The following is a 21037-nucleotide window of genomic DNA, read 5'->3' as shown; positions in this document are numbered from 1 at the left end:
TCCAATCGGATCTGGCCCGCGGGATTCAAAGGGCTGATACAGGTCGATGGCTAGGAGTCTTTATCGGATAGCGATCGCTGGATTCAAACTTACAGTTGCTGGTTGGTGTTCTTGCGAAGGTCTCGAGCAGGCGAAGAAGGGAGAGAGAGAGAGATCTGAACTTGGCCCCTCACTTTATAGGGCCCAGGGGCTTCCCGCCTCTCGGGGCGGCCCTTGACCCTGAGTCCCAAGTGATTGGACTTGTTCCCAATCACTGGGTTTGATACGTCCAATTGCGAGGCGATTCCCCGATCGGGGGGTGGTCGTTCACCTGCCTTTGTTTCGGCCACTGCAGGCGCCGACAGGTCTGGCCCGGTATTCAATTGCTAATATGTTGCAATTGCTCCCGGGGATAGCCGATTAAACTGCAGATGTCTGGGTTGATGGGCTGCTAATAGTCCTGAGTATAACTGCAGATGTCTTGGTTGATGGGCTGTTAATAGCCCTGAGTATCGATCTGGGCCGACTTCCCCAGAGCCGAATATGATATTCTGCCTGCAGCTGTCCGTTTGTGTCTTGTTACCTGCTTTTCCCATCAGCCTTTCCGGTTAGCCATTTTAAATCGGGTTTTGGCCAAATTAATCGGGAAGCAGCCATTTTACGTGGCTACAGGTCTCCCCAGCCTTCACAGCAATGAGTTCCACAGATTCACTGTCCTCTGGCTGAAGAAATTCTTCCTCATCTCAGTTTCAAAGGATCTTCCCTTCAGTCTGAAGCTGTGCCCTCTGGTTCTAGTTTTTCCCACTCGTGGAAACATCCTCTCCACGTCCACTCTCTCTCGGCCTCTCAGTATTCTGTAAGTTTCAATAAGATCTCCCTCATCCTTCGAAACTCCCAACGAGTACAGACCCAGAAAAAGGAAAGCAAATGCACATGGGATACAGGGTAATTTGATGAGGTGAATTGAAAATTGGCGTAGCTGTGATCCGGGGATGATGACAGACAACTGCTTCAGTGACTGGAAGCCAGTGACCAGTGGCGTACTACAGGGATCTGTGCTGGGCCCCCTATTATTCATCATTTATATAAACAACATAGATGACTATGTGGGGGGTAGGATCAGTTTTTGTGGATGACACAAAGCTTGGCCTGGTGGTTAACAGTGAGGTTGAATGTCTTGGGTTACAGGAAAATACAGACGGGATGGTCAAATGGGCAGAAAAGTGGCAGATGGAATTTAACCCTGAAAAGTCTGAGGTGACACATGTTGGAAGGAGTAATTTGTCAAGGAAGCATTCAACTAATGGCATGACACTGGGAAGTTTGACAAATAAAGGGACCTTGGCGTGTTTGTCCATAGATCTCTGAAGGTAGAAGGGCAGGTTAATAGGGTGGGGAAAAAGGCATACGGGACACTTTATCAAATTGAGGCATAGATTACAAAAGCAGGGAGGTCATGTTGGGAGTTGTATTGAACTATTATGAGGCCACAGCTGGAGTACTGTGTGCAGTTCTGGTCGCCACATTATAGGAAGGATGTGATTGCACTGGAGGGGGTGCAGAGGCAATTCACCAGGATGTTGACTGGGATGGAACATTTAGGTTATGAAGAGAGGTTGGATAGGCGTGGGTTGTGTTTGTGGGAGCAAAAGGCTGAGGGGCGACTTGATCAAGGTGTACGAGGGGCGTGGACAGGGTGGATAGGGAGCAGTCGTTCCCTTAGTTGAAAGATCAGTCACAAGGAGACACCAGTTCAAGGTGAGGGGCAGGAGGTTTAGGGGGGAATTGAGGAAAAATGTTTTCACCCAGAGGGTGGTGACGTTCTGGAACGCACTGCCTGGGAGGGTGGTAGAAGCAGGTTGCCTCACATCCTTTAAAAAGCACCTGGATGAAGACTGGCACGTCAGAACATTCAAGGCTATGGGCCAAGTGCTGGCAAATGGGATTAGGTAGGTGGGTCAGGCTTTTCATGTGTCGATGCAAACTTGATGGACCGAAGGGCCTCTTCTGCCTGTTGCTGATGATACAAAGTTCGGTGGCATCGTAGACAGCCTAGATGATAGCATAAAATTGTAAGGAGATATTGACAGACGAGGTGAATGGGCAACACTGTAGCAATGTAAACAAGTGTGAGGTTATCTGCTTTGAACCAAAAAAAGATCGAACTGAGTACTTTCTAAATGGAAAGAGGTTAAGTACAGTGGGTGTCCAAAGAGACTTGGGGTTCATAGAATCTATGGTATGGAGACAGGTCCTTCGGCCCAAACTGGTCCATGCCAACCAAAAAGCCCACCTAAGCCAATCCCATTGGCCTGTATTTGGCCCAATATCCCTATGAACCTTTCCTATCCATGTATCTGTCCAAATGCCTTTTCAATGTTGTCAATGTCACTGCCTCAACCATTTCCTCTGGCAGCTCATTCCACATACGTACCATCCTCTGTGTAAAACCGTTGCTCCTTAGGTTCCCATTAATTCTTTCCCCTCTGAACATAAACCGATGCCCTCGAGTCCTTGATTCCCCAACCTTGAGAAAAGACTGAGCGTATTCACCCTATCCATGCCTCTCATGATCTTATACACCTCGATAAGATCACCCCTCAGTCTCCTACGCTCCAAAGAAAAAGGTCCTGGCCTGTCCAATCTCTCCCTGTAACTCAGTCCCTTGAGTCCTGGCAACATCCTTGTAAATCTCTTCTTCACTCTCTCCAGTTTAATAACATCTTTCTGACAGCAAAGCAGCCAAAACTGAACACAATACTCCAGGTGCGACCTCACCAACGTCCTGTACAACTGCGAAATAACTTCCCAACTTCTATACTCAATGCCCTGACTGATGAAGTTCAGCATGCCACAAACTCTGCCCTGTCTACCTGTGACTCCACCTTTAGAGAACCGTGCACCGGAATTCCAAGGTCGCTCTGGTCCACGATACTCCCAAAGGTCCTACCATTCACTGTGAAAGTCCTACCTTGATTTGACTTTCCGAAATGCAACTCCTCGCACTGATGTGTATTGAGCTCCATTTGACATTTCTCGGCCCACTTCCTCAGCTGATCAAGATCCAGCTGCAATTTCTGATAACCTTCCTCACTGTCTACAATACCACCTATTTTAGTGTCATCTGCTAACTTACTGATCAAGCCTTGTACATTCTCATCCAAATCGTTGATATAGATAAAAATCAGCAATCTCCTAGTTACTAATCTCCTAGTTACTCCCCGACTTAGTTAATTACTCTAATGTCACGTTTCAGTTTTTTCCCCCAGTCCAGATACCCAACAGGTAAGTTATTTATACTGACTGTTCCGAAGCTCTTCCTCCCCGGATTCGCACCAACCCCGCTCCCTGCAGACAAGGCCATGAATCCCCGAGGTAAGTTATTTATACTTGCCGTTCCTCCCCGGATCCGGGCCAACGCCTCTCCCTGCCGACTAGGCCGTGAATCATCATAGATTATCATAGAATTTACAGTGCAGAAGGAGGCCATTCGGCCCATCGAGTCTGCACCGGCTCTTGGAAAGAGCACCCTACCCAAGGTCAACACCGCCACCCTATCCCCATAACCCAGTAACCCCACCCAACACTAAGGGCAATTTAGCATGGCCAATCCACCTAACCTGCACATCTTTGGACTGTGGGAGGAAACCGGAGCACCCGGAGGAAACCCACGCACACACGGGGAGGATGTGCAGACTCCGCACAGACAGTGACCCAAGTCGAAATCGAACCTGGGACCCTGGAGCTGTGAAGCAATTGTGCTATCCACTATGCTACCGTGCTGCCCTGAATCCCTGAGGTAAGTTATTTATATTTACTGTTCCGAAGCTCCTCTCCCCGAGTTCACACCAACTCCACTCCCTGCGTTGGTGAGATTCACACCTGGGTGTCTGGAAAATCATTAGGTCAGTAACTGTCCTGTAAGGTAATGAGTCATTTTGCTTCCCAATTGGCCGAGGAAGGCAGTGTGTCACAAGGATGGATGTGTTGACCGATTAATGGCTGGAGGATGGGGGCAGGTCATGTGATCAAACCTCCATTTAATCAAAGTTGGCGAGGAGAGAATGTTGTGAATTTCTGTCCTAACTGACGGTGAGGTTTCTGTAAATTTACAGGATACTGGAAGTAGAGGTTTAACAGACGGGAAACGCAAACCAAACGTCACATCGCGATCTGACAGAGTCACTCGGTTCATCAGACCCTGAATATCAGCAGCATCTGGGTGTGGAAGGTAAAAGGTTTGTCTGTTCTGTCTGTGAGGGAAGATTTCAGGTCTCAGTGTAACTGGAAAAGCCCCGAGATTCACAAACCCTGGTTAGACCAAACCTGGAGAACTGTGTTCAGTTCTGGGCAACAAACCTGAGGAAGGACAGAATGGCCTCGGAGGGAGTGTAGCTCAGATTTACCTGAGTGATATCTGAACCCCCCGGGGTTAAATTACAAAACTAGATTACACAAAGGATTCAGAGACATGTTGGCACAGAGAATGGCTTTCGGCCCATTGAGTCCATGCTAGCTCTCTGGAGCAATCCAGTCAGTGCCATTCTCCTGCTCTATCCCTGTATCCTCGCAGGTTTATTTCCCTCAGATGTCTGTCCAATTTCCTTTTGAAATCAAATCATTCATTGTGTTTATTTTCAAACTCTCTCCAAGGCAGCAAGTTTCAGGTCATTGCCGCTCGCTGTGTAAAAACATACATCTCATATCACCTCACACCTCCTGTACCTTTGACATACAAACTAGGAACAGGCCACTCGGCCCCTCGAGCCTGTTCAGCATTCAATAAGATTGCGGCTGATCTCATTCTAACGTTAACTCCACATTCCTGCCTACCCCTGATAACCTTTCACCCCCTTGCTCATCAAGAATCTATCCAGCTCTGCCTTAAAAATATTCAAGGACTCTGCTTCCGCTGCCTTTTAAGGACGCGAGTTCGAAAGTCTTACAACCCTCAAGAGAATAAAAAATCCTCATCTCCATCTGAAATGGGTGACCCCTTATTTTGCAACAGTGATGTTCTCGATTCTCCCACAAGAGGAAACATCCTCTCCACATCCACCCTGTCAAGACCCCTCAGGATCTTGTATTGTTCAATCCAGGTTTTACCCAAAACTTTAAATCTGTGTCCCGACTGCGTGTACGATCAGTGAATGGAAACCGTTTCTTTGTCCACCTGATGGAAATCTGGCATAATCTTGTGTCCCTGAATCAAATCTCCCCTCAACCTCCTTTGCTGGAACCATTCTGGGAAATCTCCTCTGCATCTTCTCCAAGAACCTTCACATTCAGATAGAGTTGCAGATAGCGAGGAGGACTGTCAGAAAATACAGCAAAATATAGATAGATTGGAGAGTTGGGAAGAGAAATGGCAGTTGGAGTTCAATCCAGGCAAATGCGAGGTGATGCATTTTGGAAGATCTAATTCAAGAGCGGACTATACGGTCAATGGAAGAGTCCTGGGGAAAATTGATGCACAGATAGATCTGGGAGTTCAGGTCCATTGTACCCTGAAGGTGGCAATGCAGGTCGATAGAGTGGTCAAGAAGGCATACAACATGCTTGCCTTCATCGGACGCGGTATTGAGTACAAGAGTCAGCAGGTCATGTTACAGTTGTATAGGACTTTGGTTAGGCCACATTTGGAATACTGCGTGCAGTTCTGGTCGCCACATTACCAGAAGGATGTGGATGCTTTAGAGAGGGTGCAGAGGAGGTTCACCAGGATGTTGTCTGGTATGGAGGGTGCTAGCTATGAAGAAAGGTTGAGTAGATTAGGATTGTTTTCGTTGGAAAGATGGAGGTTGAGGGGGGACCTGATTGAGATCTACAAAATTATGAGAGGTATGGACAGGGTGGATAGCAACAAGATTTTTCAAGAGTGTGGGTGTCAATTACAAGGGGTCACGGTTTCAAGGTGAGACGGGGAAAGTTTCAGGGAGATGTGCGTGGAAAGTTTTTTACGCAGAGGGTGGTGGGTGCCTGGAACGCTTTGCCAGCGGAGGTGGTAGAGGCGGTCACGATAGCATCAATTAAGATGCATCTAGACAGATATATGAACGGGCGGGGAACAGAGAAGTAGATCCTTGGAAAGAGACGACAGGTTTAGATAAAGGATCTGGATCGGCGCAGGCTGGGAGGGCCGAAGGGCCTGTTCCTGTGCTGTAATTTTTCTTTGTTCTTTCTGAAGAGTGGTGACCAGAGCTTCAGAAAGATTCATAGAATAGAATTAGAGCCATAGAATTCCTACAGTGCAGAAGGGGGCCATTCGGCCCATCGAGGCTGCACTGATTCTCTGAAAGGGCACCCTGCCTAGGCCCACACCCCTACCCTGTCCCTGTAACGCCATAGCCCCACCTAACCTGCACATCGCTGGACACTAAGGGGCAATTTATCAAGGCCAATCCACCTAATGTTCCCTTCTTTGGACTGTGGGAGGAAACCTGAGCACCGGGTGGAAACCCACGCAGACACGGTGAGAAAGTGCAAACTCCACACACACAGTCACCAAGGTCGGAATTGAACCTGAGTCCCTGGCACTGTGAGGCAGCAGTGCTAACCACCGTGCCACCAGAAGCATAGTTTCAGTATCAATATTATTGTTTATGAAGCTGAAGATTGAATTTGCTTTGCCAACTACTCCCTTGATATGTCTTGTAAATATACAAAATCCCTCTTCACCTCTTTCTCCCTCTTCCCGAAGAGGCCAGTTGTGTATTTACAGCAATAGAGCAGTTTTCATGGTCACTTTTTCCCAGTGCCGGCCCCACAAATGACCAGATTCATTCAGCTCAATTTCACAACCTGCCTTTGTGTTTTTGTGGGTTCTCTCTCACTCCCTATTTTCTGTTTTCACAGGGTGTTCGAAGGGGAGGCTTCAAAGTCCAGATATGCAAACCAAATATCACACCAGGATCTGACAGAGTTTCCAATTTATCATATCCTGAACATCATCGTACTTTGAACATGGAAGGAAAAAGCATCGTTCACAGTGAGGAGAAACCGTACACGTGTTGTGTGTGTGGACGAGGATTCACTCGATCATCAGGCCTCACGAGACACAAATGCAGTCACACTGAGGAGAAACCGTGGAAATGTGCGGACTGTGGGAAAGGATTCACTTCCCCATCCCATCTGGAAATTCATCGACGCAGTCACACTGGTGAGAGACCATTCACCTGCTCCAAATGTGGGAAGGGATTCACTGAGTCATCTAATCTGTCCACACACCAGCGAGTTCACACTGGGGAGAGACCATTCACCTGCTCCAAGTGTGGGAAGGGATTCACTGAGTCATCTAATCTGTCCACACACCAGCGAGTTCACACTGGGGAGAGACCATTCACCTGCTCCAAGTGTGGGAAGGGATTCACTCTGTCATCCACCCTGCGGAAACACCAGCGGGTTCACACTGGGGAGAGACCATTCACCTGCTCCAAGTGTGGGAAGGGATTCACTCAGTCATCCGTCCTGCTGAGTCACCAGCGAGTTCATACTGATGAGAGACCGTTTCAATGTCCAGACTGCGGGAAGTGCTATAAAAGTTCTGGGGAACTGATGTGCCATCAACGTGTTCACACTGACGAGAGACCGTTTAGGTGCTCTCACTGCGGGACTGGGTTCAGACACTCATCTCAGCTCACTGTACATCAGCGAATTCACACTGGAGAGAGGCCATTCACCTGCACCAAGTGTGGGAAGGGATTCACTCAGTCATCTGACTTGCAGAAGCACCAGCGAATTCACACTGGGGAGAGGCCATTCGCCTGCTCCATGTGTGGGAAGGGATTCACTCAGTCATCTGACTTGCAGAAGCACCAGTGAGTTCACACTGGAGAGAGACCGTTCACCTGTTCAGAGTGTGGGAAGGGATTCAAAATGTCTTACAACCTACAGAAGCACCAGCGAGTTCACAGCGAGAGACCGTTCCAATGTCCAGACTGCGGGAGGTGCTATAAAAGTCCTGTGGAACTGATGCGCCATCAACGTGTTCACACTGACGAGAGACCGTTTAGATGCTCTCACTGCGGGACTGGGTTCAGACGATCATCTAACCTCACTGTACATCAGCGAATTCACACTGGGGAGAGACCGTTCACCTGCTCTGAGTGTGGGAAGGGATTCACCATTTCATACCACCTGCAGCAGCACCAACGAGGCCACAAGTAACCACAGTGAATGGGTTTTGCTGTTACTCACATTCAGGACTGAACCATGTTCATTTGGATCTCTTTCTGCTGATAACAAACTTCAGCCCATTTACAGGGGCTAATATTCTGGCTAAAAGTCAAATACATTAGATTTGAGTTAAATCCGCAGTGTGTTGAAACTTTTTAATATCTCTGACACAGGTTAGTTCCTTTTGAAGTACTCTCGCTCTCCCCTGTCTCTTCCATCCTCACCTCCATAAAGAAGTGTGAGGAGCTTGTGGAACTTCTTTGTGATTGAGATTGAGTAAATCCGATCAGCTGTCTCTGCTGCTTCCCTCCCTTCCACGAGCCCACCGGACCAAACTGTCTCTAAATGTCATCCTTTCCCGAGCCCTGAACCCACATCTTTCTCTAGTTTCTCTCCCATCTCCTCTCATGCCCTCTCAGAGCTCATCTTGTCCATGAGACCCAGCTCCTGCTCCATCAACCCTATTCCCACTCAGCTACTGATCAGCCAACTACCCTGTATCCACGGATATTGTCAACATTTCTCTCTCTTCAGTCACTGTCCCTCTGTCCTTCAAATCTGCCATCATCACCCCCTCCTCAATAAAACAAACCCTTGACCCTGCCATCCTTACAAATTACTGCCCCATCTTCAACCTCCGTCTCCTCTCCAAACTGTTTGAACATGTTGCCACCTCCCAAATCTTTGACCATCTTTCCCAGAACTCCAATGTTTGAACCCTTCAATCAGGTCTCTGCCCTGCCACAGTGAAATACAAGAGACAAACAGAATCTTACCCGGAGAGAAGACAGACAATCTGGGAGCTTGGATGCAAGGGCGGCACGGTAGCACAGTGGGTAGCACTGTTGTTTCACAGCGCCAGGAACCCGGGTTCGATTCCTGCTTGGGTCACTGTCTGTGCGGAGCCTGCACGTTCTCCCCGTGTCTGTGTGGCTTTCCTCCGGGTGCTCCGGTTTCCTCCCATACTCCAAAGATGTGCAGGTTAGGTGGATTGACTATGCTAAATTGCCCTTCGTGTCCAAAAGGTTAGGTGGGGTTACGGGGATAGGGTGGAGGTGTGGGCTTAAGTAGGATGCTCTTTCCAAGGGCTGGTACAGACTCAATGGGCCGAATGGCCTCCTTCTGCACTGTAAATTCTCTGATTCTATGAGGTGAGGTTGTCCTTTCTGAGCTCCAGCCAGGTAATGTTAAACACTCAGGCGGGAAAGACAAAAATCTACAACGTGTTTAAAACAGCTGATTTATTTCACCAATATCTAGAATGTTAAACTCCAGTCCCTTAGAGGTTATTATCATCAGAAACAAACTCCAACTATCAGAGTAAAAACCTCAAAGTTCTGGTACAGATAGAGGCCATTTGGCCCATTGTGTGAGTGCTGGCTGAAGTGGAACTATTCGGCTTAATCCTATTTTGCAGATCTCAGTCGATTGCCCTGTATGTCCCAGTCCTTCAATTGGATATCCAAGACATTTATTTTAAAGTGATCCGGATTTCTGCTTCTAGGACCCTATGAGACAGCGAGTTCTAGACTCCCACCACTGAAATGATGACCTCCGAGAAGCCATAGCTTTGCCAAAAGAAGTATCCATTCTAAATGGTATTGCCATTACTCAAGACAACACTATAGAAGCACAAGGAAACACCCTTGCAGACAGAGTAGCGAAGGAAGCTGCCTCCCAGTGGGATTCTTCAGCAGAACCAAGACACATCTACAAATTGGGAGTGACCGATTTATTGCAAGATCTACTTGAAATGCAACATGACTCGGCACAAGAAGAGAAATGGTCATGGTTAGACTCAGGTATCCAGTTGTATGGTGATGATATTTGGAGACAAGTTCAGACTGATAAACCAGTTGCACCACAGGCACTGATGCCATTTTGCCATTTCTGGCCCAGGACAGATGATGGCTTGATTCCAGAAAAGTTGGTGTGGCAAAGGATTCAAAAAATATGCACAATTGGTATCAAACTGCTGTGTAACCTGTGAAAAGAACAACTTACGACCTATAACATCAATGCCTCAGCTAAAAGCTGCCCCTGCAGTTCCATTCCAGAATATACAGGTTGATTACATCACCCTTCCTACATGTCAAAGATACACTGACTTCCTTGTAATAGTGGATAAGTTCTCTAGATGGGTAGAGGCTGCTCCAGCCAGGAGGGCTACAGCCACCCATACATCCAAAGTCCTATGCAAAGGCTATATTCCCAGATGGGGAGTACCAGCTAGATTGACTCAGACAACGGAACCCACTTTACAGTTGCTGTTTGCCAGGAGGTGTGCAGGTTACTGAACATTGATTGGAATCTACACTGCCCTGATCATCCAGAATCATCAGGACAAGTGGAACGCATGAACCGGACTTTAAAAGAACGATTGTCCAGATACAACCAAGAAGGCATGAATTGGATTCAAGCCCTGCCACTAGGTTTGTGCAGTATCAGAGCAACCCCAAACTAAGCCCATTTAAGGTCATCACTGGTAGACCCATGTCCCTGGCAGGAACTATTGACTTAAGAAAGACAGACTGTCATGTGATGAGTGATGCTTTACTTAGTTATTGTCAAAACTTAACAAATGCTGTCAGGCCTCGATGGCGTGGGGCAATCCTCCTGAGGGGGCCACGACTTGGTGCCCGTCGAATCCGCTTACATAAAACAAATTCAGCACAAACCATTAGGAGCCAAGTGGGAAGGCCCCTACCAGATATTACTCTCAACCCAGTCAGCCGTGAAACTCCAAAGAAAGAAATCAAGGATTCACGCGTCATATGTGAAGCGCGCTTACCAAAATCAGAATCTGTAAAAATGTTTGCCATAATATTGATTTTCAGTTATGTGTTTGGCCCAGCAGGCCTTACCCAGGAGTTCAATGTTAACACATTCCTTTACATGTCCTATACCTATGCCAGAGACTTTAACGTCTCTAATTGCTAGGTGTGTTCTTCTATCCCTACCAATTCCCAAACAGCTATCCCACTGCAGCCTGTTCCTTTTACTTTATCCCAAATGGAACAATGGTACATTTTCCAAAATCCCGACTCTTCCCTTCCCCAATGTGGAGACACCAGAACCAAAGAAATGATAAACGATGAGGTTAAGAGATGGCGATCTGCAGGCCGCCCAGTAAATACTTTCAAGGGATGGTATCAACATGTCTCTGATCGGAAACAGAAACCAGCCCAAGTAACCTTCCCAACTGGTCATAATCATACTGGGACCATTTGTTTAATCGGCTATAATCATAGAGCATGGAATGTGGGATACAGTAAATGTGAATATTATTGGATGTGAGTGCCAGTACAGAGTGCACTCATGACACAAGGTAGTGGTCTCTGGACATGAAGGGAATCCCATCGACTTTAAAGGGATATCTAATAATCACACCGATGGGACAAATTGTACAGAATATTGATACCCACAAGTGGTTGCCCAATATTCTACCTATAATGGCACCTATTACAGTAATACTGCATACCCTTGGCTCCCGGTGAGCTGCAGAGGAGCGTGCTATTTATGATTCATTGTCCCCTTCATCCGCCATTCGTTTCCCTTTCCCTAGCCGATGCTATAAACGCAGACTCAAAACATGGACCTTTCATCCCACAGTTTGAGAAATATCAACTGACCACTATCATCACGAGGTCTAAACGCGAGATCACAGGGGCTGAGAAATTCTTTTCTGCTCTCATCCCTGCCTATGGCATCATCGTATTGACCAGAGAATACATTAAATTGGCCACAGCCTTCGAGGAAATAGCCAATGACACTGCCCGAGCCCTCAGTAGCATTTCAGCCGAGATGCTAGCCAATCGAACTGTGGCTTTACAGAATCGGATGGCACTTGACTATGTGCTAGCCGAGAAAGGTGGCACCTGTGCCCTGATTGGTGCAGAGTGTTGCACCTACATCCCAGATAATTCGGAAGAAATCAACAGCTTGTCAGCACATATTCCAGAAGAAGTTGGGAAACTTTACCAACCCTCTGACACCCCTCTTTGGGGATGGCTCTCTGGATGGGTGGGTAGCACAGGAATTTCCATCATTCAGGGCTTCTCTAATTTTTCATTTTTGGGTTTGTCATTTAGGTAGTGATCTTGCCGATCAGATGCATTGCCCAATGTATGGCTACCCATAATGCCCCAACAATCAAAGTGGTTCATAGTTGTCCAACTGCACCACCAGCCCATGACATTGAACCAGGCTCCTACTATTGAACTGTCATTACTGCGTTATTACCCAATTATTAATCATATAATTAACTTCCATTATTACTGAATTGTTATTGTACTATATAATCACTTTTTTGCATAAAATACGTCCAGAATGCTTGTAACGCTTGCAAAGCTTTGCCCGCTCCAGTGTCGATGGCTGTTCTCAAACAAGTGAACCATTAAAGAAAACGCAAATGAGTTCCTCCCTGCGCTTAATTCTATCCTATCACATTTCTTCCCTAACTTCTATTCGTTATTTTGATTCATCTTATTAATCTTTAGAAGAATCAAAAGGGGGGACTGATAGAAATGGGCTTTCTAGTTACCTATAGATGATAACGGTAAAATAGTTAAATGAGAACTCAGTAAGCATATGAAGCATTATTTGAGTGCAACAATAGCTGGATACCCATTAAGGGTTAATCCAGATCATACACTTTAGTTTTCGTTCATTAAACCTAGATTTTAACATTTGCAAATTGCTTGAGACAAGCAAGGTCAGTGACGCCAACTAGCTAAAAGACCCCATTGTATGCTGCTGCTTTTCCAGCACGGACAGTCTCGTTTCCCTGGTAATAGACAGTCTAAGGTCATAATGCCCTGAAGGCTGTTTTTTTTCTAATTAATGTTGAGATGCAGGTGTCAATAATTTGGAAAATTGGCAAGCGATGGAATGGGAGAATTCCGCCAACATACTCAAATACATATATCTCTTAAATTGATGGATAGACACTTTGGTCAAATTGATGAATTATAAATTAGTTAAAGCCAATCAGCAATAAAAAGAAGGCCAGACATTGAGATAACAATTCTCTAAAGAATCACTTACCGGAATGGAAAAGTGCTTCTGTTGCTCTGTTCTGTTTCTCTTCTTGCTCACGCCATCTATTTCTGAAATCTTTGCTGCTCGCTTTGCTAATCAAAATTACCCAGTTATTTTATCTGGTGTATTATGATTTAAATGAAAACTCAACTTCTGTATTCGCTAAAGACAATTAATCTGACTAGCTTACTGCAGGGCTAGTTGTTGATTTTTTCTAAATTTTGTATTAAAAACAAGTGGCACAGCTGACAAATAAAGTTCAACTGGACTTTGCCAAAAAGCACAGACTTGACCTCTGTTATTTGGGAACTGAGAAGGGATAACACATATCCAGGGTTCCGAATAGACACAGAGATCCATTCTGCCCCTTCCACTCCCAATCTGTTGCTAATTACTTTAAATCTAAACCCTTTGGTTATTGACCTATTAATGAAATAAATCCTTCTTGTCCATTCTATCCAGGGCCCCTCAGAATGTTAAACACCTCAGTTAATCTCTCCTCAGTGTTCTCTGTTCCACAGAAAACAACCTCGGCCTCTCCAATCTTTCCTCATTGTTAAAATTCTCCATTTGTGTCAACATCCTGGTCAATCTCCTCTGCATCCTCTCTGGTATGAACACATCCTTCCTGTAATGTGGTGACCAGAACTGTACTCAGTAATGCAGCTGTGGTTTAACTAGTGTTTTGGACAGCTCCAGTATAACCTCCCTGATCTTATAATAAAAACAGAAAATGCTGGAAATACTCAGCAGCTCTGGCAGCATCTGTGGAGAGAGGGGTTTCAGGTCTTTCCTCCAATAGAAATTGCTGGGAATATTCCCTGCTGTAGTACTCTATGTCCCCGTGAATAACAAAGTATCTCTCTGCCTTTACAATCATCGTATCTACCTCTCCTGTCACCTTCAGGGATCTGTGGACTTGCACTCTCATGCCCCTCTGTCCCTCAACACCTCACTATCATACCATTCATATTCCTTCCCTCGTGTTTTTCCTCCCCAAATGTATTTATTACCCCGCGCTTCTCTGGATTGACCTCAGTTTGCTACTTTTCTGGCCGGCTGATCAGTCTATTGATGTCTTCCTGCAGTCATTACAGCCTTGGTTCAAACATGCACAAAAGCGTTGAATGCCAGAGGTGAGGTGAGAGTGGCAGTCCTTGACATCAAGGCAGCATTTGACCGAGTATGGCATCAAGGACTCCCAGCTAATCTGGAGTCAATGGGAATCAGGGGAACACTCTCTGCTGGTTGGAGTCGTACCTGGCACAAAGGAAGATGGTTGTGATGGTTGGAGGCCAACCACGAGCTCCAGGACATCACTGCAGGTGTTCCTCAGGGTAGTGTCCTCGGCCCAACCATCTTCAGCTGCTTCATCAATGACCTGCCTTCATCATAAGATCAGAAGTGGGTATGTTTGCGGATGACTGCACAATATTCAGCACCATTTGCGACTCCTTCGATAATGAAGCAGCCCTTGCCCAAATGCAGAAAGACCTGGACAATATCCAGGCTCGGGCTGACAAGTGGCAAGTTACATTTGTGCCACACAGGTGTCAGGCACTGATGATCTCCTACAAGAGAGGATCTAACCATCGCCCCTTCAATTGTAATGACATTCAATGGCATTACAATTGCTGAATCCCCCACAATCAACATCCTGGGGGGTACCATTGATCAGAAACTGAACTGGACTAGTCACATTAATACTGCAGCTACCAGTACAGGTCAACGGCTAGGAATCCTACGGTGAGTAACTCACCTCCTGACCCCCCCAAAGCTTATCATCCACAAGGCACAAGTCAAGTGTGTAATAGTATTCTCCCCACTTGCCTGGATGAGTGAAACTCCAATAAATACTCCAGAAGCTCAACTCAATCCAGGACAAAGCAGCCCGCTTGATTCCTCCTCCTACCTAACGTCAAGTACTGCAGCTGTTCAAGAAGACAACTCATCAGCACCTTCTGAAGGGCAACTAGGGTCAGGCAATAAATGCTGGCCTAACCAGCAATGCCCACATCCCGTAAATGAACTTTTAAAAAACTGCCTTTGAGTAGCAGAGGAAACAGGAGGGTAGGAGCAGACCTTTTGCCCGCTCGAGTCCAAAGGTGTGCAGGTAAGGTGGATTGGCTGTGTTGCATTGCCTCTGGAAGAGTCCAAATGTTTTGGTAGGGTTGCGGGTATTGGGCTGGAGCTTGGGCCTCGATAGGGTGTTGTTTTGGAGGGTTGGTGCAGACTCAATGGGCTGAATGGCCTCCTTCTGCAATGTAGGGACTGCATGATTCTATGAGCCTACTCTGCCATTCAACTAGATCTAGGCTGATCTACCTTCAGGTTATTTTCCTGCACTGTCTCCACGTCACCTCGATGCTTTTAGTATCTAAAAATCTGACCCTCCTCGCATCACACAATTCCAGAGTTTTAGGTCAGCAGCAAACTTGGAAACATTACAACTGATCCTCAATAATAATCTTTATTATTGTCACAAGTATGCTCACATTAACACTGCAATGAAGTTACTGTGAAAATCCCCTCATTGCCACATTCCGACTCCTGTTCGGGTACACAGCGGGAGAATTTAGAATATCCAAATTACCTAACAGCATGCCTTTTGGGACTTATGGGAGGAAACCTGAGCACCCGGAGAAATCCCACGCAGACACGGAGAGAACGTGCAGACTTCACACAGACAGTGACCCAAGGAGGGAATCAAACCTGGGGCTCTGTCGCTGTGAAGCAACAGTGCTAACCACTGTGGTACCATGTCACAACATCCAAATCACTGATATAGACAGCTTCCCTTTGATAAATCCACACTGACTCTGCTATTTTCCAAGTGTGCAGTTTTCACATCCTTTCGAATAGACTGACATCAGGCTAACAGGTCTGCAGTTCCCCATTTTCTCTCTCCTTCCTTCCTTCAATAGTGAGTGAACATTTTCCACCTTCCAACTGGAGGAACTATTCCAGAATCCATAGAATTTTGGAAGTTGATTACCAATGGATGCACCATCTCTACAGCCGCCTCTTTCAACACTCTGGGATGTAGATCCTCAGGGCCAGGGCATTTATCAATGTTCAATCCCATTAATGTTTCTAGTACTACTGTTTCCTAATACTAATCTCTTTATGTTCCTCATGCACTTGGTTCTCGAGTATCATTGGGATGATTTCTGTAAATTCCTGGGTTAAGACAGACACACATTTGTTTAACACTAAATAAAAACAGGAAATGTTAGATAAATTCAGCAGGTCAGACAGTATATGTGGAAAGAGGAACACAGTAAACATTTTGAGTCACATATGGCTTTTCTACAGAAATGATTGTTTATTTTTGCTGCCTCATTCACCATTATTAATTCTGTCTGTAATGAACACACATGTTTTTCTTTTTCACATATCTATCAAACCTTTTACAGTCAGATTTTATGTCTCTCACTAGTTTTTTCTCATTTCGGTTTCCTCTTTCTTCATCAGTATCTTGGTTCTCTTTTGCTAAATACTAAAAAGCTCTCAATCCTCGGTCTTGCTGCTTTTTTGGTTGCTTTATGAAAATGAAATGAAATGAAAATCGCTTATTGTCACAAGTAGGCTTCAAATGAAGTTACTGTGAAAAGCCCCTAGTCGCCACATTCCAGCACCTGTTCGGAAGGCTGTTACGGGAATTGAACCGTGCTGCTGGCCTGCCTTGGTCTGCTTTCAAAGCCAGCGATTTAGCCCTGTGCTAAACAGCCCCTCCTGAGCCTCTTCCTTTGATTAATGCAAACTTTCACTTCTCTGGTTAGTCACGGTTACATCTCTATTCCTGTTGGATTTTTGTTCTTTAAAGGAATGTACACTTGTTGTAAATTATGTATTAATCCCTTAAATGCTAGGTATTGCTTGTCTTCTGTCATAGCTTTTAATGTAGCTTCCCAATCTACCTCAACCAACTTTCCCCTCAAAACTTTGTAGAAACACCCAGCTAAATTAAACAAACAATCTTTCTAACCACCACAGTCCATCTCTAAGGCAACTTGGTGTTCCAAACAGAAATGCAAGCCAAATACCTTTTCCCTCCCAAATATCCTTTTGTGATTGAGTAATTTATGTGATTGACAGCAGCAATAATTGCCCAATCCATTCTCTGTAATCACTTGTGAACTCGCTGGTGTGTCTGCAGATGGGATAACTGAGTGAATCCTTTCCCACACAAGGAGCAGATGAATGGCCTCTCCCCGGTGTGAACCCGTTGATGTGTCAGCAGGTTAGATGACTGAGTGAATCCCTTCCCACACTCAGTGCAGATGAATGGCCTCTCCCCGGTGTGAACTCGCTGGTGCATCTGCAGGGTGAATGATTCAATGAATCCCTTCCCACACACTGAGCAGGTGAATGGCCTCTCCCCAGTGTGAACTCGCTGGTGTGTCAGCAGGTGAGGTAACTGAGTGAATCTCTTGTCACACTCAGAGCAAATGAATGGTCTCTCCCCAGTGTGAACTCGCTGGTGTGTCTGCAGACTGCATGTCCGACTGAATCCCTTCCCACACTCAGAGCAGGTGAATGGCCTCTCTCCAGTGTGAAGTCGCTGATGTGTCAACAGATTCCATGAGTGAGTGAACCCCTTCTGACAGACAAAGCAGGTGAATGCCTTCTCTCCACTGTGAACTCGCTGGTGTGTCCGCAAGTTGTTTAAATGAGTGAATCCCTTCCCACACTCACAGGTGAATGGCCTCTCCCCAGTGTGAATACGCCGATGAATCTCCAGCTCAGATGGGGAACGGCATTCCTTTCCACAGTCCCCACATTTCCACGGTTTCTCCATGGTGCCGGTGTCCTCGTGTCTCTCCAGGTTGAATGATCAGTTGAAGCCTCGTCCACACACAGAACCAGTGTATAGTCTTTCCTTACTGCGAATGGTGTGACATTTCTCAGGCTGTATTCCTGGTTAAAGCTCTTTCCACAGACAGTTTACTGAAACACTCTCTCCGGTGTGTCGCAGGGCTTTTTCCGTCACAAAATATTTCAAAAAAGACAGAACAAAAAAACGTTACCCCTTCTAGAGCCTTAGGCCAATGAGATTCAGGTCCTGATGAATTGAGCGACTCTACCAGATCTTGACGTGATGTTTGGTTTGAGATTTCTGTCTGGTTATTCTCACTTTCAGATATTCTGAAAAAGGAATTCACAAAAGTCAGCAATGTCAGTGCAAGACAGAAATTCAAAACAGACAATTCAGGATTCTACGGAACATTCTTTAATCACTTTTTCCTCAAAGCTGTAAATCTCCATCTCACTCACTCTGCTGTTTAGCACACTGGGCTAAATCGTTGGCTTTGAAGGCAGGCTAGCAGCACGGTCCAATTCCTGTACCAGCCTCCCCAAACAGGCGCCGGAATCCGGCGACTAGGGGCTTTTCACAGTAACTTCATTTGAAGCCTACTTGTGACAATGAGCGATTTTCATTTCATTTCATTTCCCTCTCGCTCTGTGGAAAATACACCCTCCAAATTCTCCAAAGATGCCAATTCATGCTGATCAACAGGTCCATACTCACCACTTCCTATCCAGGATATAGAGACCTGACAAGCTTCATGCAAGCTGCTAGACTATGGATGTGTATATTGTAGATTAAAAATGTGTATAGTACAGGATTGTATTGTCTGATTTGAGACACGGGGAGGGGGACATGAAGAAGGATGAGGTGCCGAAGAAATTTACCAGAATAGTTGCAGGGATGAAGGAATTTAGCGACAACTTGTAGAAGTTGGGGTTGTTCTCCTTGGTGTAAAGGAGGTTGAGGAGTGGGTTCATGGAGCTGTACAAATTGATGACAGGTTTAGGTGACAAAAGAAAAGCAGTTTACATTAGCTGATGGGTCGAGGGCTTGGAGAACAGATTTATGGTTTGATAAGAAATGGGGGAGGATTTGAGGAAGAAATTGTTTTACCCAGAGCCTGAACAAGATCCTAGAGGGTGGGCTGGGGGAAACCTGAGGTTTCCCTTGGCCCCCACTTCATTTGACAGCAGTTTCCAGACTTCCCACTCTCCATGCCTGGTTTCAGCAACCTGCCTCTCATGTTCACCCAGTTTTCTGAACCCTCTGTATTTCATTTTGTTTTTAAATGTCTTCCCACCTCTCCACTTGCCCCCCCCCCCAACCCCCCCCTCTCCACTTCCCCCTCTCCACTTCTGCCCCCCAACCCCCCCCTCTCCACTTCCCCCCCCCCTCTCCACTTCCCCCCCCCCCACACCACCACATACACACACACACAATGGTAACCTGCAGTTTCCAGGCTCCCCAGGCTTGCGTTCACCTGCAGTTACCAGACTCCTAAACGACCCTCTTATTGACTGACCTGATTAACACTACACCCCTGTATGCTTCACCCGATGCCAGTGTTTATGTAGTTACATTGTGTACCTTGTGTTGCCCTATTATGTAGTTTCTTTTTTTTCCCATGTACTTAATGATCTGTTGAGCTGCTCGCAGAAAAATACTTTTCACTGTACCTCGGTACACGTGACAATAGACAAAATCCAATCCATCCAGTTACCAGCTCCTTCCCCCCACCTATGTTCACCCCGTTTCTAGGCCGCCTTCCAACCTTGTGTTCACCCATGGTTTCCAGCCCACCCCACACGTTTTCCCACAGTTTCCAGGCCCCCCCTTCTGTTCACCAGCACTTTCCAACCTCCCTTCCCCCGTGTTCACTTTGTCAGCAGCACCAGATCACACATGCTCGCAGCAGAGGCTGATTCTGCACCGACACACTGGCCGCCTAGAATCGTGGATAGGGAGCTTTATGGAATGTTCTAGGTAAGTAATGTACCATTTACAGAATGAATTTCAGACAGGTCATTAATGTCTTGGCATTCCATTCGAGATTGGTGGTGGTGGTGGTGATGGGGTGCAGAGATTCAATATGCAAAATCATCACTGTCGGTCCAGAATAGAATTTAGAAGAAAAAACGTTTTCTCTTGGTTTGAGTTTGTTGTGAGAAAATCCTCCCCTTCTAAACCCTGTAAACCCCCGCACCAGCCTCCCCGAACAGGCGCCAGAATGTGGCGACTAGGGGCTTTGCACAGTAACTTCATTTGAAGCCTACTTGTGAAAATAAGCGATTTTCATTTTAAAAGCAGTTTCCAGAATCCATCCGTCAGTCCAGGAGAGAAATTCACAACATTCTCTCCTCCTGCCGACAGGACAGGGAGCACCGCGCATGCGCACTGCTACCCGCTGCCTTTACTCAAGATGGCGGCCGTTACCTCCGGCCTTTCATCAGCCTCAGCTTTGCATCTGTTGCCCGTTCTGTGTAAATGTGCAGTCACTGGGTTATTATGCGGCCTGTACAGGATTCTTCACCAGTTTGGAGATACGACTCTTCCCGCCCACAACAGACTCTATTCTTCCACGTCCACCTTCCGGCTCCACTCCTTTCTTACCTGATGTTGCTCCGACATCATCGCGGGCGACCATATTTAACTACACTGCGCATGCTCCAATAACGCGGCTGCGCAGTGTTTCCAGTAGTGAAAATCGGGAGCAGTCTGGGCCGCGGGGAATGATGGGTGATAGCACCGCCATTAAATGTCAATATTACTGCATGGTAAATGATGTTTTGAGATCCGTGTGGAATTGCAGCCTAAGGCCCCAGATATAAAATCAGCAATCAATTGTCGAACCCCAGTCTATTGGATTTCTGCCAGAGTGCTGTTCTGGGATTAGTTGAAATAACACAAAAAACTACCCAGAATCACAAAATTATCAGAGCAGAGAAGGAGGGCATTCAGCCAGTCATGTCTGACTCTTGGAAATAGCATTTCAATTAGTGCCATTTCTCCTGCCTTCTCCACATGACTGCA

The 21037-nt window shown here is 46.3% G+C and overlaps 1 protein-coding gene and 1 long non-coding RNA gene across 3 annotated transcripts in view; one reads left to right on the top strand and one right to left on the bottom strand.

Moving 5' to 3' along the window:
* LOC140418260 (uncharacterized) overlaps positions 1-13474 on the top strand; it is a 112787-nt gene extending 99313 nt beyond the window's left edge. For both annotated transcript variants that reach the window (XR_011944900.1, XR_011944901.1), the window contains 2 exons: positions 4095-4210; positions 6835-13474. The gene's annotated coding sequence lies outside the window, so the exon portion shown is untranslated. The remainder of the gene's footprint in view (positions 1-4094; positions 4211-6834) is intronic.
* On the bottom strand, positions 1902-20599 carry LOC140418274 (uncharacterized). The gene is made up of 3 exons (XR_011944908.1): positions 20441-20599; positions 18225-18342; positions 1902-2031 (listed from the first exon to the last, which is right to left on the bottom strand). It is a non-coding gene; the product is annotated as an uncharacterized lncRNA (long non-coding RNA).
* Positions 20600-21037: the final 438 nt, after the last annotated feature.

This window comes from Scyliorhinus torazame, chromosome 5, assembly GCF_047496885.1.
Source record: "Scyliorhinus torazame isolate Kashiwa2021f chromosome 5, sScyTor2.1, whole genome shotgun sequence".
NCBI classification, from domain to species: domain Eukaryota; kingdom Metazoa; phylum Chordata; class Chondrichthyes; order Carcharhiniformes; family Scyliorhinidae; genus Scyliorhinus; species Scyliorhinus torazame.
The sequence above is the reverse complement of the archived record's forward strand: the minus strand, read 5'-3'. Positions and strand labels throughout refer to the sequence as shown.